At 40.1% G+C, this 24,241-nt stretch overlaps 1 long non-coding RNA gene across 1 annotated transcript in view; it reads left to right on the plus strand.

Moving 5' to 3' along the window:
* Positions 1-24,241, plus strand: part of LOC126646952 (uncharacterized) — a 257,574-nt gene that overhangs the window by 115,924 nt on the left and 117,409 nt on the right. Inside the window, exon 3 of the long non-coding RNA XR_007630478.1 lies at positions 15,075-15,188. This is a non-coding gene — a long non-coding RNA (uncharacterized LOC126646952). The remainder of the gene's footprint in view (positions 1-15,074; positions 15,189-24,241) is intronic.

A 24,241-nucleotide genomic window follows, 5' to 3' on the forward strand; every position in this document is an offset into this window, starting at 1 on the left:
AAACCCTATATTCACCTTTTTCTGAATATTTGCTTTGGATTCAGTGTTGAATTAGATCCTGTTGTGTGTTTATGTCAACTGATTCTGCGTTGTAAGAAAGAATTTGCTAAATACTTACCCTTACTTTGCCCACTGCAGCTGAGGACTTATTTCCTTGAGAAAATGGTGGTAGAATGTGTCCCTTTTCTGTTAAAAGAAATCGACATTTGTCATTTACATATGTTGTTATTCCACACACTTTCAACCATATCCATTTTCTTCAGAAGACTGAGTTGCAGAGGTGAGATACATTGCTTGAAAAAGATGACAAAGAACAGTACATTGTCTGCCTTCCTCCTCCTCTCACCCCCTCCCCAAAGTACCATGAATTAATGTGCATGTATTGGTTATCTTCTTGCAAAAACAACATTGATACAAAGCCCTTAAGTTTTACTGTAAAGTAAATTAAGTGTGGATGGCAGCCAGTAAACTGTAAACTTTGTTATACTACTTTATTACCATAATTGCCTTGTGTAACATGGTTTACAGTGGATTTTTAAATGATGTTCCCTCATGATAAACTGAACAGCACAAAAGAAAATTACATTTCTTTTGCTAAGGACAAAGACAGAGAATTCCTGACTCACACCAGTGAATGTGTTTTGTTTGTCTTTCCCCTGAAGATGGGGCACTGGTATGATCACAGTCTGGAGCAGCTGCCCTCTTATTCAAATTGGGAGTGGGGGTTGTGGGACTAAATTTCCTATTTGATGAAAAGTCAGAAAAAAAACCAGCTCTGGAAAAAAACCTATAGAAATATTACATGCAATCAAGGTATTTAGCCTTTTGATATTACATTATAATTTATTTTGGTGAAAGTTTAAACATTTTGACTCCTAGGATATCCAAAACATGGTAAATATTTGCTAAATTTCAATGACATGAGAGGTCTAGAAGAAAACGGTTCAAGTGTTTACTTCCAGTGTGCTAATGTAGCATGCTCGTTCTGGTATGATAATCTTATCATGCTGATGTGTGAAGTGTCAAAATGATGGGTGAAGGTTTTCCTGTAATCTGAAGGGTCGTGTTTAGGTTTTTAATACATATTTTTTAAGAGGCTTCTGTCTGACACTGTCTTTTAGTAGAACAGCGCTGTTGTCTTCCTTTGCAACAGAAAAGCTTTGTATGTTACCACCACTACCATATTCCACTGAGAAAGGTGGTGGGCATTAAGATTTGATCTGCTAATGTTCTTGGGCAGAAGGCTCTCCCAGGCACAGAGAACTAGTTGTCAAAATGAAAGCTAGTCGTCTTTGCTTCCTGTTCCCTAACATTCGATGGAATCTTTTGTGACTCTTACCAATGCGATTACACTTGCATGAAAGATATTGCAATTTGTCACTGAGGCAGCTTTGGCAATGGGGGCTGATGCAGCAGACATGAAGGACAATCAAACATGCTGTAGCATTAGTGTTCATAAGTTTTAAGTGGTGACTTGGTGATCCACCAGCTTTTTACCAAGACTTGGAATATTTTGCAATGTCGTAGCTTACATCAGCTTTCCTCTCTATTAAGATCTGAGGTGGAAGAGTCTTTTATTTGCCAATATCTTGTTTTCTTAGGAGACTTGCCTAAATCTGTGCATGTTCAGTGGTGACTGTGCAGTATTCAAAGCTATTAATTTGAGGTTTATGAGGCATTAATAAATTAAATATTTCTAGCTATGATCTGATAATAAGAGTGCATTGTGGCAAAAATGAACAGATCAGCCAAGCTTCCTCTGACTTCTATTTTTAGGACTTTTCATCTATTTGAAAAACTTCTGTTGTTTGTCTGACTTTCCTTGTTTGTTTTGCAGGTTTATGCTGTTGCTTTTTGAGTTTCCATGCCCACGAGTTAATTTCTCTTCCTTTACATTCCTCAGGTGGTTAAACACAGAGTGAGTCAATGTTTTGCAGGTGAAGGTTTAGACAAGTTATGGATAAAATAAAAATAAAGGCTCTGTCTAGATTTTTATCTTGGTGAAGCAGAGGCAGATGGTTGAGAGATGAAGATGAATCTGGGTGGTCTTGATGCTGGAGACTGCCATGAGGATAGATATTCACAGCTGGGAACATCCCTGGGATGTTTCTTCTTCATTTCTCCCTGGGAACAGGGAGAAAAAAAAAGGATTCTGAAATTATGAAATAAGTATATTGAATAGCAGTGTTTTGCTGTGCAAGAAGCCTTTCTTGTTTGAAAAGTAATCCAACTAGCTGTTTTAGCATTGCTTACCTTAAAAGCAGCAGCCAGTAACACTATTGCAGACAGGAGTACCTTGTTTACTGGGGGGATAGAAAAACTGTTCTACAAGAATAAAGACCTTCTGGGAAGTTAAGCCACAACACCCCTCCCAGACATTTATTTGTCTTTTAACAAATCATGTTTTAACAAATGAGATTTGAAGTATTTCAGTGATATGGAGAAGTTTATGGAAAAGTGCATTACTAGGGCTGTAACTGAAGTGATTTCATAGTTTATTTTTAGGCACTTGGGATTGAAGGTTGCTAATTGACAGTGGGAGTGAGAAGGGAAGGTTTGCTTGGAGTTGGGTTAAGCCGAGGTTATCTGTATTTGTCTCAAGCCTAGAAGAGCTGGCAGGAGAATTGACTAAACTTTGTGAACTTGCGCAGACCTGACCCTTAACACAGTCACACACACATGCGCGCTCATACATGCGTCCTTGAACGCTTTCTCAGCCTTTCTCTCTAGCCAGCTTCACTAACAAGCATACCACAATCCTTTCCAGCCCACACTGGGAGGATGTTAAATAATTTTTATCCTAAAACTCCTGCTCCCTCCTCCTCTTTAACTTTCCCATCCACCCCCTGTATGGTCCCATTGTGGGGAAGAGCGAGTGCTGTTTTCTCTTATCTCCTTGGCTATGAGGGTAGTTTCACAACTGCTCCATGTTTAAGTTTTTCACCTACCACAGACTTAATGTATTAAAGTGGGCCAAATCTGGCACTCCTTATCCCAGACAAAAGTTTTATTGAAGTCTTTGGGAACTGTGCCTGGGACTCTGTGAGATTGCAGGCAGTGGTATTTAAAAAAGGTTTCCACAGTCACTTGATTTGATTGAAGTGAATTTTTTTTATTTTTATTTTATGAAGGTAGCTTAATCAAGACAGCCCTTTCAAGTCTGAAATCGTCTCTTATGAAGTTACCTGGGAGGAGGTTCAAAATACCTCAGTTAGGGTTTTCACATCTCTATGCATCAGTTCCCAGCCATTTCTACTCCTTGCCTTCTGTTTGAAGGCAAGCCCTAAGAGAGATGTCATTTATTTTATTTTCCCCCTTTAAGGTTAGGCTGGACAGTCTTGGATTCTGAAGGGAGAAGTTATGACAGCTTGTTATTGGGTACAACTGATTTTCTGCAAGTGATGTGATGAAAGAAACAGTCTAGTTGATATTCTGACTTTACAACGCTAATAAAAGGCTTGGGGCGGGGGGGATTTAAACCCTCTTTGCATGCACAGACATACACGGCTGCATTCTCTCACTCTGTGATTGATGAAGCAGAAGCAGGGTAAAAATTACTTCTTTTGGGGAGGGTAAGTTCATACAGTTTTTGATCCACTGGAGGCAAAATAGTACCGGGGCGAGTTGGCAATGAAGAGGGAATTGGTCTGTGGAGTTAGCTCTGATAGACCCACATGGATTCAGGCAGGAAATATGCTTCTGACCATACAGCATCAAGTTTGCTAGAAAAGCCAAAGCTGTAAGTCAACCTATTGCCTGTAGGGCTTTTCTATATTTATGGTAAAAAGATGATAGATGTATTTCTTTTAAGACTTCAAAGGAAGAAAATGAAAGGGAAAAAGTTAAACTCTGTCAAAATCCACCAAAATACCAATATGTCAGTTCCTGAATAGGCTGTGAAAGGAGGTGCTGTTGTAATCAAGGGAAATGAAATGTAGAGAATTGAAGTGCAGCAGATATACTGGATTCCCATTAAGTAGTTAAAAAAGATTATTAAAATAAAGCCTTCTCTAAGAGTGAAACAAATTAGGAAATGGTGCCTTCACTGACAAGACATTTATTTCTATCTGAGGCATCACTCATTATAACGTTATAGGAAAGGCCTTGTTAGTATCATGTTCTTTTGCCCTCAGCTTCTTCACTGATGCTGATGTCCCAAATGCCTTTGCAAGTGCCTCACGCTCAGGTCAGAGCTGCAGATCTGGCCCTCCTGATCTGATCCAACTTGTGGATTGCAGCAGGGAATTTACTATCTTAGGGTGGGAGCTCCTCTTTTCTCAAACTCAGAAGCAATCTAAAAATCTGGTGCATTTCTTGTAGCCAGAGAGAAATGGAAGAGCAAATTACTTCTAGTTGGACTGCAGTGAGACCACAAGCTCATTTAGTGAAAGGATTTTGTGGTGGAAGGAGGTGGATGCAGAGGCTGAGGATTCAGCCCGGTGAAGAGGCCACAACATTGCAGCTGTGGCAGTTTGGTGTAATGGCTTCTGTAATCTACTGGTGCTTTATGCATATGTCTTTTCCAACTGAGCTTAAAAAATGTTTGCCTCTAACTGCTACATTTACCAAAAGAAATCATTTTAATACTTGTTGTTTGTTTCCTGTGGAAACCTTGATGAGCCTCTCTGTTGTTTGCTCACTTCACAAGTCCTCTTGGCACTGCTGTCTTGTCTCTGACTACTCGGTGATTTGTTCCTGATACTGCTTGTCCTCACAACTTGTGCAATGACTGTATGACTAGAATAGCATTCTTGTCCACTTACATGGGTGTTTAACTGAAATTCATGATGGTCTGTTGAAGTTACTAGAACTTAAACATAAAAATGTACTGCCTTTTTTTTTTTTTTTTACTATGGGTTATTTCCGTAGTGTGTACACGTAAGAAGGAGCTGGGGCCAACGCTTAATAGCACACTAAGAAAAACTAAACCTCTTCTCTTAGACTCGGTTGTATTATTTTGAAATGATCATATTTATGTCTTTTGGAGTTTAATCCTTGCCAGGATTTCTATTTCTGGTTTCCTTGTGTACTTGCATTGTGCCATTTCATCTCCACACAAGTTTTTTTGCTGTGTTAATCTTTTTCTCAGTTGTTACATTTTTCCTTTTTTTCTACATGAAAAAACTCTTCTGTTTTGACTTGTCTTTGTATTTTTTCCAGTGATGGAAACAGCTGAATATGTTGGACTAGTGGTTGAATTTCTGTTGCTCAGCTCTTTTTTATGATATTCCAGTGTGTTTTGTACAATTAACATTCATCCAGGTTGAGAAGAGTGCTAATGGAAGGCTGGCTGTGAGCTGAGAGAGCAGCAGAAGAAGTCTGGGAGTAGAATGCTTAAACAGTGAGGTTAAACAGGTCAAATGAGAAATAACAGTCAGTTGAAAGAATCGTACAGGGGATTAGAAGAAGGGATGAAGCTTAATGGCCAGGTTTTTCAATGAGGTTGTTACTTACGTGTAGGTAAATTGTCTTTGTTTTGACATCAGTAAACAGAAGTTTGGCTTTGTCTCTGAAGCTCAAAATGTTATTTTGTAGAACAACAAAAAGTCTGATTTTTTTGCATATTGTCTTTCCCTCTTTACCTCTGAGTTACTGAGCTGCTAGCACTCTCCATAAAGGTAGTTCCTTTGAGACTTCCATTCACTGAAAAACTAAATACCTTCAGCTGGCAAAGATGGGTAATGGTTTGCAGTCTGCCTGTTACTATCTCACAGTTGCACACAAACTCAGTTTCAATAGTAAGGCACCACAAATGTTATCAGCAGGTTTTTCCTTTTCCCATGTACAAACAGAGTCCAAGATCAGATAAAGGAAATGTCATGTTGACCTGTGGTTGCCTCTGAAATATTTTTGACTCTTGACTTCATGAGTTTGTTGTCCTTATCTGAGGCAGATTTCGTGTCTGTGATGGTGAAATCAATTTTTCCATCATATATTAGTACTATGATATGGAAGATCCCTATGACTTTTGACTAAGAATTGTTCTGCTGTCCGTGACTTGAAAAATAGCAATAAACTAAATGCTTTTGGTACACTTTGTGTTTGAAATACATTAGCAATGGATTCCAGGAAGGAACAAAGTTGAAATGTATATTACACTGTTTTCTCTCATTCTTTGTAGGTGACTTCCCCATATGTAAATGTAACAGGGCAAACAGAGCATAAATGTGTGCTGTGTGTGACACAAGAGTGAGAACTGGATGTGCAAGTTAGATAGGATTCCTTGATTTCCCTCTGAGAGGAGCTCTGACAAGTCCAGAGGAAGATTTGCACAGGATGTTCAGGGTTGTTGCTACAGATTACCTTCAGTGTGATGTAATATTATTTCTTTTCTGTAGTGAACAGAAGCGAGAGTTGGTTTCTTTTCTAAAATTCATCAAGCCTTTTCTGATTTATGATTCTATGTTAATGGTTTTCCATTTTGTGCAGAGACATCTTTCCTTGTCTTGTTATGTGAAATGATAATGAATAATGAGGAAATAGCATCATAGATGATAAAAGGCATTATAAAAGTCCTGCTGTGAGTTAACTGTAAGCTAAATTGTGTTCAAATCATCAGCTTTGGGCACAGCTCTCCTGCTGTGTTTCATCCTTCCTTCCTCCATTCTCTGCTTTCTGATAGGCTTTGCAGCCTGGTCTTTGCCAAGAAAGCAGAAAGCATTGGAAAGAAAGTGGAGTTAATTATATTTAATGGTGGGTCAGGAAGGGGGGAGGAATGATAAAATTTTGATATCAAAAGCCAGCATCAAGGATGAATATACACATGCTTTCAAGTTTGTTTCATCAAAATGGTTTCCTTCAGAAATATTGGTCATCTTGGCAAAGCACCATGATAATTTTTTTGAAATGTGAACTCTGGAAGACCTAACACTGGGCCTATTAAAAAACCCTTTCTCCCCGCACCCTTCCTTGTATCTTGCTCCTTTATCCCCTACACAACAGACCAATAAGCAAAAGCCTCAGAACTAGCTGTTCCTGCCTTGGTGGTTGGAATAGCTTTTCCTGCTGCAGCATACTTTAAGCTCTGCCTGCACTGACCTCTGAGAAGGACATGTCTTGTGGATCTTCATCTCTCCTGGTGCTCTGAAGTGGTGGCAGGTCTTCGTGTACCACAGCAGGGTGTTCATCTGCTCCCTTGGCCTTTCAGTGAGGCTGCTGTACTCCTCCGGTCTGGCTCCCATGCAGTGTTGGGACCATGGCATGGGGTGTCTCCACAGACTCAGAAGCACTCTCAGACAACAGACACGTGTGTCTAGGTGTATGGCAGGGTTTGCAAGGAAAGGTTTATAGAGAATTTAGGACCTGTCTCCCTGGCGTCTTCTCGCTTCAGAGCTTGCTGAGCCATCGTGGAGTAAACTGGTGCTTTTATGTAGTGTAGGGGAGAAATATCAACTCGGGGCCCAAAAGTGTGACTGTACCACAGCTCAGAGGCAGTGCAGGGTTGATGCACCTGTGAGCAGTCCTGGAGTAAAGTCACTTACTGCCCACTCAAAAATCAAGTCACGTTTGATACTAACGTATAACCTGCCCCACACAGAACTGCAAACAGCTATTTCTCCGCCTCTCTGTTTGTGGGCATTGGTGGTTTTGACGTACCACAAAAAGGCACCCACTGTACTGCTGCTGCTGTCCATGCCATCTTTGATGAAACATACTGCTCCGTACCTGAAGGACATGGCATCTTGCAAATTAGGGGCATCTGTCTCTAAATTCCCTCAGTTATGTTCTCCCCAGACCACGCACTAGCTTGTTTTAAGGAGCTGCCTGCTGCAGACCCTAGAGCTGATGCAGGCTTGTCAGGCCAGGGAGGCTGGGTCCCTCCTTGGCTTACTAGGGAAGCTGATAGGAACCCATTAGGGTATGTGTTTCCTCACCAGCTATTTGAATCTGTTATGTTTTCATGAAACATTTTTGTTCGGCTGATGAGGATTTTTCTTTTCTGATGAACAAGATTCCTGTCAGAAAATACCAGACAGAGCTGGAAAAGGAGTTACACAGAAAGATATTGTTATAATAATACCAGAGAAAATTTCCAAGCATGATCTGAATGCAAGTCTTGATTTCTTTTGCTATGGGTCAGAGGACCGTAAACTGTCCCTTTCATCTGTGTAGCGTTGGATTCTGGGACAGAAATGTTTGGTATTCAGTATTTGGTATTTTATTTTAACTATTTTTTTGCTGAAAAGTAATAAAGATCCAAATAGTGTCCATTTATGTAATAATATAGTGACTGGTCTAGTTTCAGAACTTACAGGGCTCTTGGCTATTAAAGGCTGGAAGTTTTTATCTTTGGCAATTTCTATTCTAGCTATGTAACTTATAGCAGAAGCTGAGATTCAGGATGGCATAGGTTAAGCAGAATTTGAGATGTTAAGTAATGTAAAAGGTATTGTAGGGAATTTGTTTCAATTGTTGTGGTTTATAATGGGAAGAAAATGAAATTTACTTTGTTTTTAAGTCTACACTGCACAAGGCTGGAGTCAGTTTCCTGAGATTTTACTGAATATTTGATATTAAATATTATACATAAATGATCTACCAAATAAACATGGGATAAAAGCTTTGAGTAGTGCAGGGCAACTTCCTTAAAAGTGTCAAAATGTGTATTCATACTTGCATGTTTTATGTAGTCTTCTACCCCATCAATTCTACCCCATATAGTAGGTTGGGTATGGTAAAAGCTTATACTCCAACCTCTTTTGTTCTTCTGAAACTGACAGTGCCTTCCTGAGTTCAAGGCATTTTAAAGATTTTTATACTTTATATTTAAGAAGAATGATACTTGAAGATAACCCTGATTTATCCTTCTTCCCCAAATAAGTTGTGATTAACCTCATCATTTTAGTTTATTTCTTAATAGATGATAATTTTTTTTGAGGGCTATGTGTAGTGCACTCATTTGTTGCCAGAGTTAATTACATATATAAGGAAAGTCTGTAGCTAAACGGAAGCTGTGGAAGAAGAGGAAGTTCTTTCCTGTTTGAAACCTGACCACTTAAAACCACCCATAGTGTCTGGAAACCTGGAAGCTGATGCAGTGTAGTTTGGTTTCTGTGGTAATTATATTCCTTGGTGCAAAAAATTAATTTTTTTTTAAAGAGTAAAAAATGCAAGAGTGTAAGAGATTATTTTAATAACTAAATTTTTGCTTGTGTTTTCTTTCAATGTTAAAAATGAATGTAAAAGATAAAATTATGTATATTATAAACAAGGTCCTTTGAGAACTTTGAAGCAGGATGTTCTACTAGCTTATGCTCAGAGTCATGGTTCAGCTACAACTTGACAGAATAAGGCATTTAAGAGTACATAAGGATTTAAGAGTGCAGATATTGTTGGGTGTTCTTGTGCTGTCATCAGCAAAGATAAAATAGTATTTCCTTTATTAAGTCTTTGTTCATTGATAGCCACTTTTCAGATTATACCTAGAATATCTCATAAAAGATTTAAAAACAGAACAAACACCACAGCAGACATTTACCTGGCAAGTTGTAGAGGTTGTACAGCTCTCTGCCAGACAGGGAGATGCTAGTTTTTAATTCTTCCAAGTTCTACTCACAGATTTATATTCTACTGGATTTAGTGACCTACTGTTGATGAACTTTCATATGAAGATATATCTAAAATATCTTTTCAGTCTTTTTATAATTTAAACAAAATTTCAGATGATAGCTGAAAATTAGCTTTACAGCTAATTTTCAGGGAGTGTGTGTTTACATCCATATTATGATTTTATTATATATGAGATTATTTTATTATATAAGAAATGGTCTTCCTATCAAGAAGAAAGTGAACAAAAAGAAGATAGATCATCTTTTTCTATTTTGAGTTGATTCTGATGCAAAGCTATATAATGCAAAGGTTTTGTGCCTGAAGAGGTTGGATTGGCTACTCAGGACAGTGATCAGTTGTGTGGCAGATAATCCAAGGTATGCACTTATAGCTGTGTAACAGGCCAACTTAAAAATAGTGAACTGCTGGGGGGCATACATACCTTCTTTTCAGCCTTAAGCTTCCCATGGAGAAGCACAGGAGAAGAAAAGCTTTTCTTGCAATGGTGGAGTTAAGTGAGACTACAGCAGTGCAAGCCAGGGTGTACAGAGGCCCCTGTGTGGGGTGGGTGGAGAGCCCCAGGGTGGGACGGTCTCAGGGCTGGGTTTCTCACACAGGTGTTTGCAGACAGGGCCCCTGGATGCCTGCCTCAGCTCTCTCAGCAGCTGTAGACCCTGTGCTTTGAAAGGCTAGCTGAGGGTGCAGATGTTTGCAGGAATGCTTCTGGAAGTTGTGAAATGTTGTTGGAATTGAAAGTGAGATGGGAAGCAAGAGGGAGTAATGTTTTGGGATGCTGTGCTAAGAACCTGAGGCTAATCAGGTGTAATGAAGTTTATGATGTCTGCCTGAAGGTATTTGCAACCTACAGTGGCAGCTGTGAGGGGCAGATTACAGCTTTCATCTTGCTTGCATGCAGGAGATGAGTTCAGTGGGAGATAGGACCTGCATCCATGACTTGCTTGAGTGCCCACTGTCTGTGGGCCTCTGTGCTTTATCTTTCTCTCAACCCTGACTCTAACCTGAAGTTTAAACTCAGCCCTAGACCAGGTCCCCCAGCCATGGCCCAGACAAGGAGTTTTATGCAGCCCCATTTTCTTGGCACCTTGTCTGGAGCAGGCCCTATCCAGCCCCGCTCTGTGTGGGCCCTTGGGCTATCTCATTCATCCTGAACCCTAGTTTTATGTTGCACTCTGAGCTAAGGGCATACATAAGAGGCAACTTCCCTTTGCTCCTATGGGAGGTGGCACAACAAGGTTATCTTGATGCTTTTTTTCTCTGTTATAGAGGATGAAACGAGTCTTGCTGCTGCTGTTGTTCCTCCTATTCCATACCAATGGGGGATGATAAGGGTCCCAGCACAAAATAGGGCACTGGGGGCGACTGTCATAGCATATGTGGCCTTTGGATTGATGTGACCCAGATTTGTATGGTTTGCCTTCTCTCCTATTGTGTTTCTTGATGGCGAGGTGAGAGGGGGGATTCAGACCATCTTGTCCTCGTGGATCACATTATGCATGGTCTTTAGTAAGAAAGCAAGACCCGAAACCTCCCTCCCTGCCCCTACAAAACCAAGTTGTGGCTGCACTGGATAGGCTTGAAATAGGTATAAACAAAGATTAATTACTTTTCTAAGGTTCTGATGCTCAATTTAACACTTCTTTGATACTGTCCTTGTAAGCAATATGGCCAAACTCCAGGTCATATTAACACTGTGTTGACAAAGTGATATGATTTTACTTGTTAAAATAACCATCAAAAGAGATCATTAGTGGTAGTGGAGGTTGTGAAAGTAATCTTTCAGGAAACCTTCTGGTTATGGGGACAGACATTGCACTTTTTGGAGGAGGAAAGATCAAGATTAATTTCTAGAAGTATATTTGCATTTCCAGGAAAATCTCACAGTCAGTTGATCTTTAACTTACTCTAGTTCACAGTGTTTTTAAAGTAGAGATGGTGTTCTACATCCCAGGGCCCTTCCCCCCTCCTTGTGTGTGTGTGCACGCATTCACTGTTGTCGTAAAAAGCAATTGGCATTTACCGACTTTCTGCATCTAAAGCTGTGTCTTTTGGGCATTTGAACTGATTCTCTGCACCCTGGCCCCAAGTGACCCTTCATGTGCAGCTCTACATGCCCAGGGTGCAAAGGCAGCACCATTTCAAATGTAGTGCCATTGGAAAGGGGTCATGATGGAGGTTCCCTCTGCACAGGCACTCCCGTCTCCATCATGTGTGAAGTCATTTCATATAAATGAAGGCCTCCAGCAGCTGCAGGCTTGGGGTGGGCAGGATCCTTACTTTCTATGACTTACTTGCATTGAAAACAGGGGAAAACGGGAATCTCACCATCTTACCTGGCCAGTGGTGTGATTGGTAGCTGGGTCTGTTTAGGCAGAGCTGTACCCCACCCCTTCACAGGTGCATAGCCCTGTGTGTGTACACACCGTCTTGATGACCTTTTTGTAGGAAGATCCTGCAGAGGAAAATGTGTGCACATATGTGTTTAAGTGGCCTGATTTATTCCACTGTGTTTTATTTGATTGGTTCCTCTCCTCTCTTCCCTCATGTTTTCCCAAATGCTAGGAAAGCTTTGCATTTTTCTTTGCTATGTATGTTTGCCATATGTATTTCAGATGGCTTTTGCAGTCTTTTGAAAAGAAGGATTGAGCTTCTGGGATTATTCTAAATTTTTTTCCCGTTTAGATAAAAGTATTAAAAGATACATACTGGTGGTTGCCTGAGAAGGATAGAGAAGGGAATTCACTCTTTTGTATCTCAGCCATGTGTCTTGGTTTAATTATTGAGATGGCTCCTTCATGAAATATAGGCACATGGTTGCATAAAAAAATAAACAAAGTATTCTATCTGACCATCTTCAATAAAGATGGTATTGTTTTGAATATGTTAAAAAAAATTTCTATTTCCAGAGACTGTGATAAAGGAAAGGAAATGTAATATGGTTGATTTGTGTACACATGCTTGCTTGCACAAAAATGAGAAAAAATACCTATAGTGTGCTGTTAAAATTTAGGGACAATTCAAGAAATCAAGGTACCCTTTGGTTTCAGCGTGTCCAAGTTGGAGAATGAACCTCAGGGTCTGCTCATTAAACAATTCATCTCTATTTTGGTGCCCATTATGAAACTTCTGGCTTTCCTTGTTCACTCCAGCAGCCAGCATATTTAAAGGTGTGTGTCTCTGTGTGTTTGAAGAAGCTATCAGATATTGGTGACAGCTGAGCTTTGAAATATTCTTTGAAAACAGCACAAAGTGCTTGACGAGTGAGTCATTATGAACATTTACAGAGCATACTTGCTTCATGTGTTAGTCTTCTAATACTGAGCTTGTCTGATTGAGCTGGGGAAACTCACTTCATCATCATACTCCTCAAAAAGCAGTCCAATCACTAAAGTAAAAGATCTGAGCAACTTTTTTTTATGATGCTAGTTTTGATTAATCAATCAAATTAAGGTTTTCATCTTTTCTGTCACTTCAGAGGGGTCCAAACTAGAATGTGATTTCCACCCTTCACAAGCTTCCATGGGTATCTTTCCTTTTTGTAGTTTTAGCTACTTAAGTTAGGAAACATGAGGCTGTACATTTTGAAGGTAGAACTTTCCAGTTATGAAGGTCAGTGATCTTTTCTCCGTCACATTAATGCACAGTACATTCCTCAGCAAGGTAACTGAATGCAGCAAATTATGTTTAGTCACATAGAATCAGACAAATTTGTAACAGGAAGACATTTTTGTTCATAGATGCTCTGTCTGCTCCAGGCGTAAACTGAATCACCAAAAGTATGCAAAGACAAAGGTCTGAGTCCTGTGTAGTTATTCTGGACAAGTTTTCAACACCACTAACACGATTATAAAAAACCAGTTGTAATTTTCTGAACTGGCTGTTTGCATAAACCACAAACTGCTGAATTGTCAAGACAGTGGCCTCAGCTGTAACCCTTTACAGCATTGTGTGTGCTTGTGCAGCATGGGTTCTGTCTGACTTACCACAGGGGTCAATATGCTGCATCTATGCTTTTAAGAGTGTTTCTTAGTATGTGCTTCAGAACCTCTCCATATAAACTGGTGACCTTTGGATTTAAACCTTAATCCAACACTGTATGTTAATCACAGTCTCCCTTCTTACCTTGTAATTTCCTTTATTTTAACTCTTAAGCTTATAATTTGAACAAGGATCATACTATGTAGGTGGCTAAGACTTGAACTTTTCTTGATTTTGATCAACCTCAGTGTGTTTTATTCATACTGTTACAAAAGTCAAGGTGCACTTAGCATGCTTAGATATAAAAAAAGTTTATTGCTGACAAAATGTCCTTTCTTTTATCCTTCTCAAGATTTTCAGAATGTTTTGTAGAAGTCAGCTTTTATTTGACTTTCTGAGCATTGGAAGAATCTCTATAATGCTGTTCACAGGGTTGAATGCCTGGGTGACACAAGTCTGCCAGGACCCAGTGTCTTCAGTTCACTCTGTATGGTTTAGTGTTACAGACGCATCCTACAAAACTTTGTGATTTCAGACTGGAATGCCTGCTTATGTTGATTTTCTTTCAAGGTTATAGCCATACACGCACAAAAGAACACTGTGTAATGGAGAAAAATGGTATTTATAATAATGCTACATAAAAATTAATTGCAAATGTAGGAATAGGAAATAAATGGCATGAGAGCCTATTTTTGTGAGAATGTACTTGCACGAGTGATGTGCAAATATGGATTTTTTTGTACTTAATCTTAACTACTGTTTTGAATCTTTTATTACTGTTTACCTAGTAGGGCTGAAGTTTTGGTCTTACTTTTTGGCCGTTAAAGCTGCAATCACCATCACGCTGCAGCCTGTGTTTCCAAGGTGGGCAGCAGTTACCCTGTGCACCTTTGGGAGTAGCAGAGGGCAAAATGTGAGGGTGTGCTGCAAGGCTGCCCACAGGGTTCTGTAGTGTTACAGGGACATCACCCACTGCGCTACTCAACACCTTTGTCCTGTCTTTGGACCTGATTTGTTAAAATAAATAGATAAAACCCGCCGAAAGATAGTGACTGCAGAGAACAAGAAAATATGTGTCTGAGAGTGGATTTGTCTTCTGCTGACACAGTTTGGCTTCCTTTTTTGTAGCATGAATGTTTAATAAATTTTATTTCTCAAGGCTGTGTTTTAAGAGCACATTCCAGGTTGTGTTCCTGTTCCAGAAAGGTTTTAGTAAGGAAGCATCCTGAACTGAAATTTTGGACTTTGTCCAGCGACTGAAGAGCTTGTGGTGCCCAACTGGTATTTATTGTAACTGAACAGGAAAAATCCTGAAATATAAATTACATACTTGTACAAAAGCATTGTGTTTTCTGTCATCTTAGAGTCATTTGACCTTGAATTAGAGCAAGGTCTTTGAGCTGAGCATCTGAAAGACATAATAGAGTATAAACAAATTGTTTTAAATCACCTATTATTATACTTTAATTTTTTATCGGTGCATTACATAAAGTTACTAAGTGCTCCTATTCTGGTTTTCTTTATTTCAGGCTTGAGTCACAGCGAACCATGAGGATTTAGACCTCTGAAGTAGGTGTGAATGGGATTGAAGAGCTTACATGGAGGATTCTGAACTCCCCTCCTTCCTGCTCCAGGAAAGACGGGTGAGTGAATTATGAGATAATTAGTAATTAATGCAGTCCTTAGTTCAGAAGGTTTTTAGTCAAAACAGTAAGATACAATTCGGATGACTGTATGTAAGAATGGAATAAATTTCAGATACTACAGATACACCTCTTAATTACAGGCATCAGCCTTCAGTTTTTCTGTTCCTGATCCATAATAAGAGGGTTTTTGTTAAAAAATAGGGTAATTTTTCTGTAAATCTCAGCCCCCTCCTACACCCACCAACTCCTTGTGGTGTAGAGTATTCTGTATTTGAAAGCTTTTAGCCCAATGTCAAAGAAATCTGAACTGCCAAAATTAACTTGTTGAAGCTATTCTGAGTTAGGCTGTCACTGGAGAAAAACTCCAGGTGGAGTTTTATTAGACCTCTGCACATATTTATTATTGAAACAGACAGGTCAGCAACAGCACCAAATGTGGACATACTGCACATGAGCTGCTCCAGGAGACTGTTAGAGTGGAGGTGATATGTTAGTTCCAGTGGCTACAAATCCAGCTTGTGTGTCTTCCTGCCTCCCTCCCTTGCTACATCCCTGCCCTCAGAGGGAAAGAGAGAAACTAGGGGCCAAACCCTGTAGGAGGATAAATGGGACTTTGGGTTGTGTCTCTTTGGCTCTGACTATAGATACATAGGTCCATCATTAGAAAAGGGTACATGACCTTTTTGGGGAATTTACGTATTGGCATTCTTATTACTTTCAGCTTTGTGAATACCTAGCATATACCGCCTTCAGCTACCGACCAATGAATAAGAAGATCTATGCTTCTTAGTACAATCTGTTCAAAGTGAGACGATCCAATTCCTATGAGAAAAGCACATGCTATTAAAGCCCTGGCTTTTGGCAGAGAGTTCTCACTCCTGCATCTATACAGGCCTACCATGAGCATGTATATGGTTCTGTGTATATACCAACGCTAAGCGGTACGTAACAGGATGACCTTTAACTGCAGATGTTGCTGACCAGACGGGTCTTGCACCAAGATGTGATACAACAAGAAATATTTAAGAACTAGTAAAAATAAGCTCTAGCACCGGTAGAGCAGCAGCAGTATCTTTGTATTAATTTAGACATTCTTGTGGCTTAGATCCATTTTGTCTAAATTGTGCTCAGGGCTGAATATAGAGGCTGCACAATCCAGAGCAACTTTGTATGACATTCTGAGCCTTTTCCTTATGTACATGGGGTCAGGCAATACCAAAAAGCAAAAGAGACCTATCTGGACAGCACTCTGTAAACTTGAGAGGGCCAGAACTGAGATGGTGCCATGCTGCCTACAACCCTGCAAGCAAAGGAAATGCCTTGGGTTGCGTAGGAAGATAAGGTGATGACATTATTGTGTCGAAGGGGTCAGGGATGATGTCTGAGGCTGTGCTTGAAGCAGGAATCTGCAGCAGGTGCAAGTGTATGCTGGAGAGGAACAGGCTGCAGCAAGGTACAGGAGTATCCCAGCACTTGGAGGGGGTAAGAGGGTAGACAGCAGAGTGAAGTGTGTGTCGGTGGTACATCAAAGCATCTGGAGCTCAGTGGGTGAAGGAGGAAAACAAACAGGAATAGTAAGTTGTGTGGCTTCTCCAGAACAAAGAGTGGGATGAGAGGATGTAATAGAGTGAAGTGGGTGGGAATTTTTCTGTTCAGCCGTGTATGCTAAATATTAATTTTCCTCCAGAGATGTTTCTTGGTGGGCTGTACTTGAGACCAAGTATGAAAGAGTCTCCCCTGCAGTTGATGAGAGACAGAGGTGAAGACAAAGTCAGAGAACCAGAAATCAGACCTTTCTGAATAAGAGGAAAAGGGCTGAGAAATGTCCAGGCAGTAATAGGAAAACAAGTGTTTTGAGGGGGAGTTTTTGGAAGGTAACAGGAGAGCAGGCATCTTCATTAGGAAATACACAGTGATAAGATTCAACTTCCAGCTTTCTTGTTTTTGGTCACTAGTATGATGCAAATGGTAGCTCTTATTGAAAGGAGAGAAAAATCACTTTCCTCAGCAAGGAAATGGAAAAATTTGCTCACTAGGTTTGTGTGCATGCACAAAGAATGCATTAATGTAAGTGTGGGAAAGCAACAAACATTTTGATAGTACTTTCTGTATTTTCTATTTTTTGAAGAGGGGGGTGCCTATGGTGACAAAACTGAGTAACCATCAGCCTAAACCCCACATCTGAGTGTCTTGTGGTGCTTTCTGAAAACATGTTCCTTTTTTTTCTATCTTTCATATACTGACTTGCTTATAAAAAGCCAATGTTTTAAACTTTAATTTTGAAGTTTGTCATAAGGAAGTCTGGTTATCTGCTGGCCTGTATATTCATTGCTTTACAGGAAGATTAAAATGGTTGTGAATGTTTTAAAGATTCAGGCCTTGCATGACTAGCTTTTATCCTGCAGTGGTTAACTGGGCTGTCACTTGGCAAGATGTGACTCCTGCCTGAAACCAGCGCAGGTCTGCAGCTGACCTAGAAGCTCATAAATTGGCATAGACTCTCAAAACAGTGATCAGCTTGGTGAGGTATAGACCACTCTGTGCTTGTGGATATATTCAGTTTTACCTTTTGCCTGCTTTTGCTTTGGCTACAGCTTTGCTTGTGAAGTGTTTGTGGTGTATTTGTTTTATCAGGAGCAGACTGGAGGTATCAAAGACATGCCAGCAAAGTACTTGTTACTCTAATCTGTCCTCATGCAGTCCCTACACAGTGTCATAAGGAATTGGAAGTCTCTTATTTTAGAAATTACTTAAATATGTATAACATATTTAACATTTAGCATTTGCTTCCAACAGGGCACTACGTTGTCCTGGACATCCTGTTGTCTTCCTCTTTCAGCCTTTGTCTGGATCAGTCTGAGGGCTTTGTGAGGTTGTCCTTGTTACCCAGGCCCCTAGTAGTGGTAAAAGGGAGGTGCTGATGACAGAACTGTGTTATGGGCAGGCCTGGGATCCCCAGAGCAATGCAAAGTGGAGGGAAATGCTTGTCCAGAGTAGCAATCCTGACCTTTCAGGGAGCATCGCACTTACCCTCTATGTACTAGTTGCTGTTCCCACTCTATGGCGGGCCTGGTTCTTGAGAGGGTGACACCAAAGCAATGTGTCTGTGTGTTTGCAGTTTTGCAGTTCTGCAATAAAGTATTGGAAACCTCTATTTACACCTGGGAGCTTTTTGACTCCTGAACATGTTAGCTAAGGGGCTTGTCCTCCATATGGATTGCCCGGCCTTGTTGCTCAGTGTCTGTTTCTAACCCTGTACATTCATTAACTTTACTTTTTTTTCCAAACATGTCAAAATGTAGGTAAAGCAAACATTTCATTGTATCTGTAAAGATGCTGACCTAGCATCAAATGGAAGAGTATGATGAAGTGATAAATGTTTCAAGCCCCTGGCCTTTTATCTCTGGTCTTTTTTTTTTTTTTTTTTTTTAATGTTTCTCAAACTTAAGTGATTGAAAAGTTTTCCAGATCTGATAACTGCAAAGATTTCAAGTGAAACTTTTGGCTCCTATCCTGGTATGAGATCATACAAAGTGATATTAGTTGAATTTGTATCAGAGTTTGAAAAGAAAATGAAAACACGTTACTGTTAGTGTCTCACAGCTATTTTTCAGCTCTGCTGGACAAATGTTTTCTCATTGGTTAAGTTCTCTGTACCATTTTAAAGGTTTCCAAATACACATATGTGGTGTATACATACACATTTTTCTTTGCTAGTATGGTATTAAAGTTATACTCTTTTGATCTTTTGTTCTTCCAAGAAGGATTCCTTGGATTTTGTTTTAAGTAGAAGTTTTAAAACCTAGTGTTGCTGAGAGGGCTCGCTATAAGACAAGGGTGTACTAAGTTTACCTGTTGTTATTCCAGAATGACCTTAAAACCACATACGGCTGGTGTATCTCTAATCTGTCTTTTTGTCTGGTGATAGGTGACAGTGAAAGCAATGGTCCTTGTACATGTGTGTGTATCTAAGAAGGGTAAATGTGTGCCAGCTTCATGTATTTTGTGGGCTTCCTTCTGTATAGAAATAAAAGAAGATAAATAATGCCTTAAGTTAGGCATTTAGATTACTGAACAGGGCTGAACTTCAAGGCTGCAAAACCAAGCAAACGGAGGCTAGAAAAGTTACTCATTCATCCTCTTGGTAAATATTCACTTTGATTGCCTTTAATTAGAGGATTGTGTGCTTCCCCCTCCTCCCCCCACCCCCCAAGGCCTGCGTATTGTTCAGCACACAGCATGGCTAATGCTTAATGAGTGGGTAGGTTGTTGATTGTTTTGTTTCTCACCATTTCTTGTATGGCTTTATTTACTGCATGGTTGGCAGATGGTGCACTGAATAAAGAACTACTTATTTCCTCATGGAGATTTTCATGGCATTAACACCATAAAGAGTTACTTTACTGCATATTTTTCAGGGAATCTGAATCAGAAGTGCAAAATAAGGCATACATGTATATTTAACCAAACTCTGAGTCTTGACAGTTAATTTGCTGGAAGGAGATAGTTACAGCGCAATTGTTTTGGTGGACAGTCTAGCAGCTTGTACTGATTCCATCCCCTACTCTTCTTTTTATAGCAGAAGGCAAAGCTAACACTGGGGCACGAGGTATCTCCGTAACTGAAGGAATATGGTGAAGATGGTATAAGTAGCTATATATTCCCCCCACTCCACCAATATTTTCTTATTGCAGTTGTTTGTTTTAGAACAGAGACTTTCGCATATTGGAAATCCTCTTCTGTAATCAAAGGAGTGGATATTTTGTCCAACAAGCTTAGAGTACTTGCTCAGCAAACTGCTCTCCAGCATTCAGTGCATATTGAAGAGCTGATGGAAATGAGCAAAACTTCAAAACCTACTATAAGCTACAGGAAGAAAACACCTTCATCTGGTTTCTGTCTTGGGAGATTGTAAGCTCTTCAGTCTGGAGACTGTGCCTTCCCATATGTTGATAGAATATTTCAAGCACTATAGTAGTATAAACAGCAGTGGATGAGGTCATCATATATCAAACAGCATAATTAAATCAGTGCTTTATTCACTGTCTGTCTCTCATTATGGCTGCCTCCTAGGTCACTCTGCAGCCTTAAAGACCATGTAAGAACTTGAATGTTATAACAGCCCTCACAGAAACATTTGCTTTGAAGTTGATGCTATTAATTTTGAAACCAATCTTCATAAAAACGTACTTTTGTTTAAAATGTGGTCTTATTTTTAAAAAGATATGTAAAAGGGAAACACTTATTGATTTTTGTCATAAATTATCATGCATAAATGTCAGCCTACAGCTGCTGGTCACATGACTGTGATGGGATGTCTTGATTGATAAGAGATCTGAAAGCAATCAAATAGATAATGTATTAGAAAGGACTTAATTTCTCAGAGGGGAACATAAGCCTGAAGTGCTTGCAAAGCAACCAGACTTTGGGCAGTGGCATGAAACCGACACTTTTTAAAGTTAAGTGATGTTTAGTTTTGCCTGCTATTTTAGAGTGCATTCACTGTAAAACAATATAGGAAAATATTTAAGATGCTCTTTCCCCCTTTCACAGTTCTGGTGCCCATACTTTAAAATATTGTGTTATAGCAGTAGATCCTTATGTCTGTTTTACAAGGAAGTAGGCTACCTATTTTTTCTGAGCAGTAAGGTACTTTGAAGCCTGAAGTCATAATAGATATGCACGTAAGCCTTGTGCCTCACCAAGTACGATGCCTTGGGCATATGTTATTGCTTACCTATGCCATAATTACTGTACACATGTAGCTACAGGAATATATCCATATGGTTTTCCTACTGTAAACTTTCAGGTGACTTGCTAATCTAGGTCAGTACTCAGAAACAAAGGCTGGTCTGAGTTCTTAGTAATTACAAACCTGGCATACAAACTTCAGCATTAAAGGTCTCCCAGATCTACCAGAAATCAGATTACATTCATATTCTGTCTTTTTTTTAAATAGCAGCCTGACAGCATGCAAAGTCATGATATTGTTTCTTGACCTGCTCTATCCCAGTCTTCCTGCCAAGGGAAAAAGATGAGGAGGTATTCAGGCCTTATGTTCTCTTGGCTTTGCCATAAATGAAGGAGGACTTTTTGTTTGTTTGTTTTTGTTTTCATCTGGAGGTTTCCTGAACTAATTAATATTGTTTGATGAATTTACTGAAGTAATACATGTTCTTCTTCCCTAATGCTTCTTTATTTGTCTCTGGTGCTTTTCTTCTCTACCAGTAGTGACAGCTCAGAACTATGAGTCGATACCATGTGTTATGGTCTGCTCTTTGCTAAGTTTGAACCCAGAAGCAGGAAAGTGAAGAGAGATCAAAGGCAGCTCTTTAGTGTTCTGCAGTACAGGCGGGCTCCAGAAATCAAGTATACAAGCAGAGTTGTTCTGCTCAACCAAACACCCTCTTTGAGAGTGGAGGGCATCTGTCAGCTGGGCTGCCTCTGGGACTAGTTTGTCATCCAAAGCATTTCCACAAACCTCCTGCTGCAAAGATGGGAGGTGGGGGATGATGGCGAGGAATGACTTGCTGGATCCTGCTGGAGGTTCAAGCAATTCCCGCTAGGTAGCTCCCCTGCTGGGAAGAGTAGCCTGGCGGGGTAGGAAAGCTGTGGGAGGAGCAGAGAAGGCTACTTACCCCCAGGCTAGAGCTGGAAATTACCTGGCTCCTGCTCAGCTAGTGCAATAACAACAAGGAGAAAAGTCTGTCATCCTGCCTGAAGATCTGCCTTCATGTGGTTCTGGGGTGCTATAGAATAGTTTGTTCTCCTGTGATTAGTCTGCTCTTGGAAACCCTGTTGTTCCTGGCCTTTTCTTGTTTTCCTCTTCAATAACAGCATCTGAGCAAAGGTGGCAGACAACAGGCTGCTCAACACTTAAAATTTACTGTGTTCAAAAAATTACTTCAATTTTATTATGCTGTCTTAGTGGCTTGATTGTTGACTAGTTAGGCACTTGATAATCCTTGTAATAAAAAGAATGGATAAATTGGTATTACAGTGTTTTTTATCTCTCTGTTCATGTTTTGTTATTTTGCTGTGATTCTTTTTTAAAATAGCCAGAGTAAAACAGAAGTGGTAAGCCCTAATTTAGAGGTGTTAGCAAGAGCTGGCTTGCTCTGATAAGGGTCATCCAGGCTTCACTGGTTCCTTATTATAATCCACTACCCACTGTGGTTTATCCTCTCTGAATATTACTTCTGTTATATTTGCTATCATCTCTGCACAGATGATAGCTTAATACTTGCAAATGACCTAAATATAATGAACACCAAGCCAAAAAACCTCTAAAAACATACACCTGTGAGAAGACAAGGACAATACTGGTGAGCTTGTTAGGGCAAGTGTGAACAAGTGTTAGGTGTAAAGAAAAAGTGTTGGTGTTTCTTTTTTTTTTCTTCCTTTGCCACAGGGGCAAAATTCTCATTTATGTTTGCAGTCATCTAGGCAAGCTTAGGTGTGTTGAATGCAGGGCCTATTTGCTTTGCACTGCATACCGCATCTGCAAAGCCAAATACAGCTTTCAACTGGGAGCCAGCTTGGAGCACAGGCAGAGCAAGCTCGGGTCTGTCTATACCTGCCTGCATGCAGAGATCCTTAGTAAAAGGCAGAGACACCCATTTTCTCCTTATTACTGCATTACATCAGAAGCAAATGCTCTAATTAAAATTTGCATTTAGCAGCGGTGTGTTATAACTGCTGTAAATTTTGGTCATGTCAAGACTTCCTAGCAGTGAAAGGAGAAGCATAGAGAAGCTGGTGAGTGCAAACAAGGGCTTTCATGTAGTAGGCTTTAGCAGCCTGGCCCTTGTGTCCCATACATCTCATTAATACATCACCTATGGCACTTTGTACCAGGAAAATGACTAAATAGCTGAAGAGGAAATGTCACTAACCCTGTATAGTGAAGGAACTAAGATCTGCTTTGTACTAAAAGAGGGTCTAGTCATATCCTGCTTTCCACTAGGCTTGCATGGGGAAAGGTGCTTAAAAGGCTCAAAACAGTCTTGCTGCTTTGCCCTGGTGCATTGCTTCCATTCATCTGACACAGCAGGGAAAAACTGGGAACTTGGATAACAAGGATGGTAAGATTAAGAAATATGCGTTTTAATAAAGGCATTAGAGAATAGTTTTGCATACCTTAAAACTAGAGAAACAGAAACTTGGAAAGTGAATAGTTTTCTGAAAAGGTTCCAGGTTTTACCTTCTCAGTCACTGTGTTCATTTACTTTGGCTATCATGATGGCTACTGAAGTGCTGTGCCAGGTTGCTGTCTTCTGCTTGCTTTTATGAGCTCGATGGCTGAAAATACTTATTTGCTATCCTACACTGTGCTATTTCCACCACTGCATCTAGACCAAGGAAAAATGTCCAAATACTTTTCTTTCTGGGATGGGAGGACTTGATCATACAGGAATTCTGAAACGAGGTGCAGTCTGGCATGTAATTACCTTTTCCTTTCTACAAGGGTGCCACTTCTCTTGGGCAGCCTGGGCAGAAAGCCAAGGGTTTGGACATGCTCTCTCTGGACATCAAGCATTGTTCAGCAGTACATGTTTGGGACAGAGGAGCCGAATGGCACCAAGTTAATGTGGTAGTATTCATGTGGAGCCCCTGCTTCCTGTCGCACTGTATTTGACCTGACAAAAGCAGCTGACATAACACCATCATGGGTGTTGCCAGCATTTTTCTTCTTTTAATATTAAATTTGGGGAAAAAAACTTAATAACTGTTTTCATTTTAAAAGGAAAGAGAAAACCCCAAAGGATCTTGGCTTGCTCTGTGTGCCCTATAGGTATGTCTGGTTGTTTTTGATGAACAAGGTGCTGTCCTCCTGTTTACCTCTCTCAAAGGAAGTGTCTGTTGACATAGTCTGCATTTCAATCTTCTTTATTATACAGCTCTCTGGGAAGCCTCGAGGGCAAGTCAAGCCAACCTTAAAAGAAGCTTCTTGGTCACAAAGAGGGAAGAGTCTGAACAGACTCCCACAGTTTGTATTTCTTTATTTGCAGAGATCTCTGCACTGATAACCTCAGACCCCACAGCAGCTG

This window comes from Myiozetetes cayanensis, unplaced genomic scaffold (genome assembly GCF_022539395.1).
Source record: "Myiozetetes cayanensis isolate MyiCay16 unplaced genomic scaffold, myiCay2020 scf1, whole genome shotgun sequence".
NCBI classification, from domain to species: domain Eukaryota; kingdom Metazoa; phylum Chordata; class Aves; order Passeriformes; family Tyrannidae; genus Myiozetetes; species Myiozetetes cayanensis.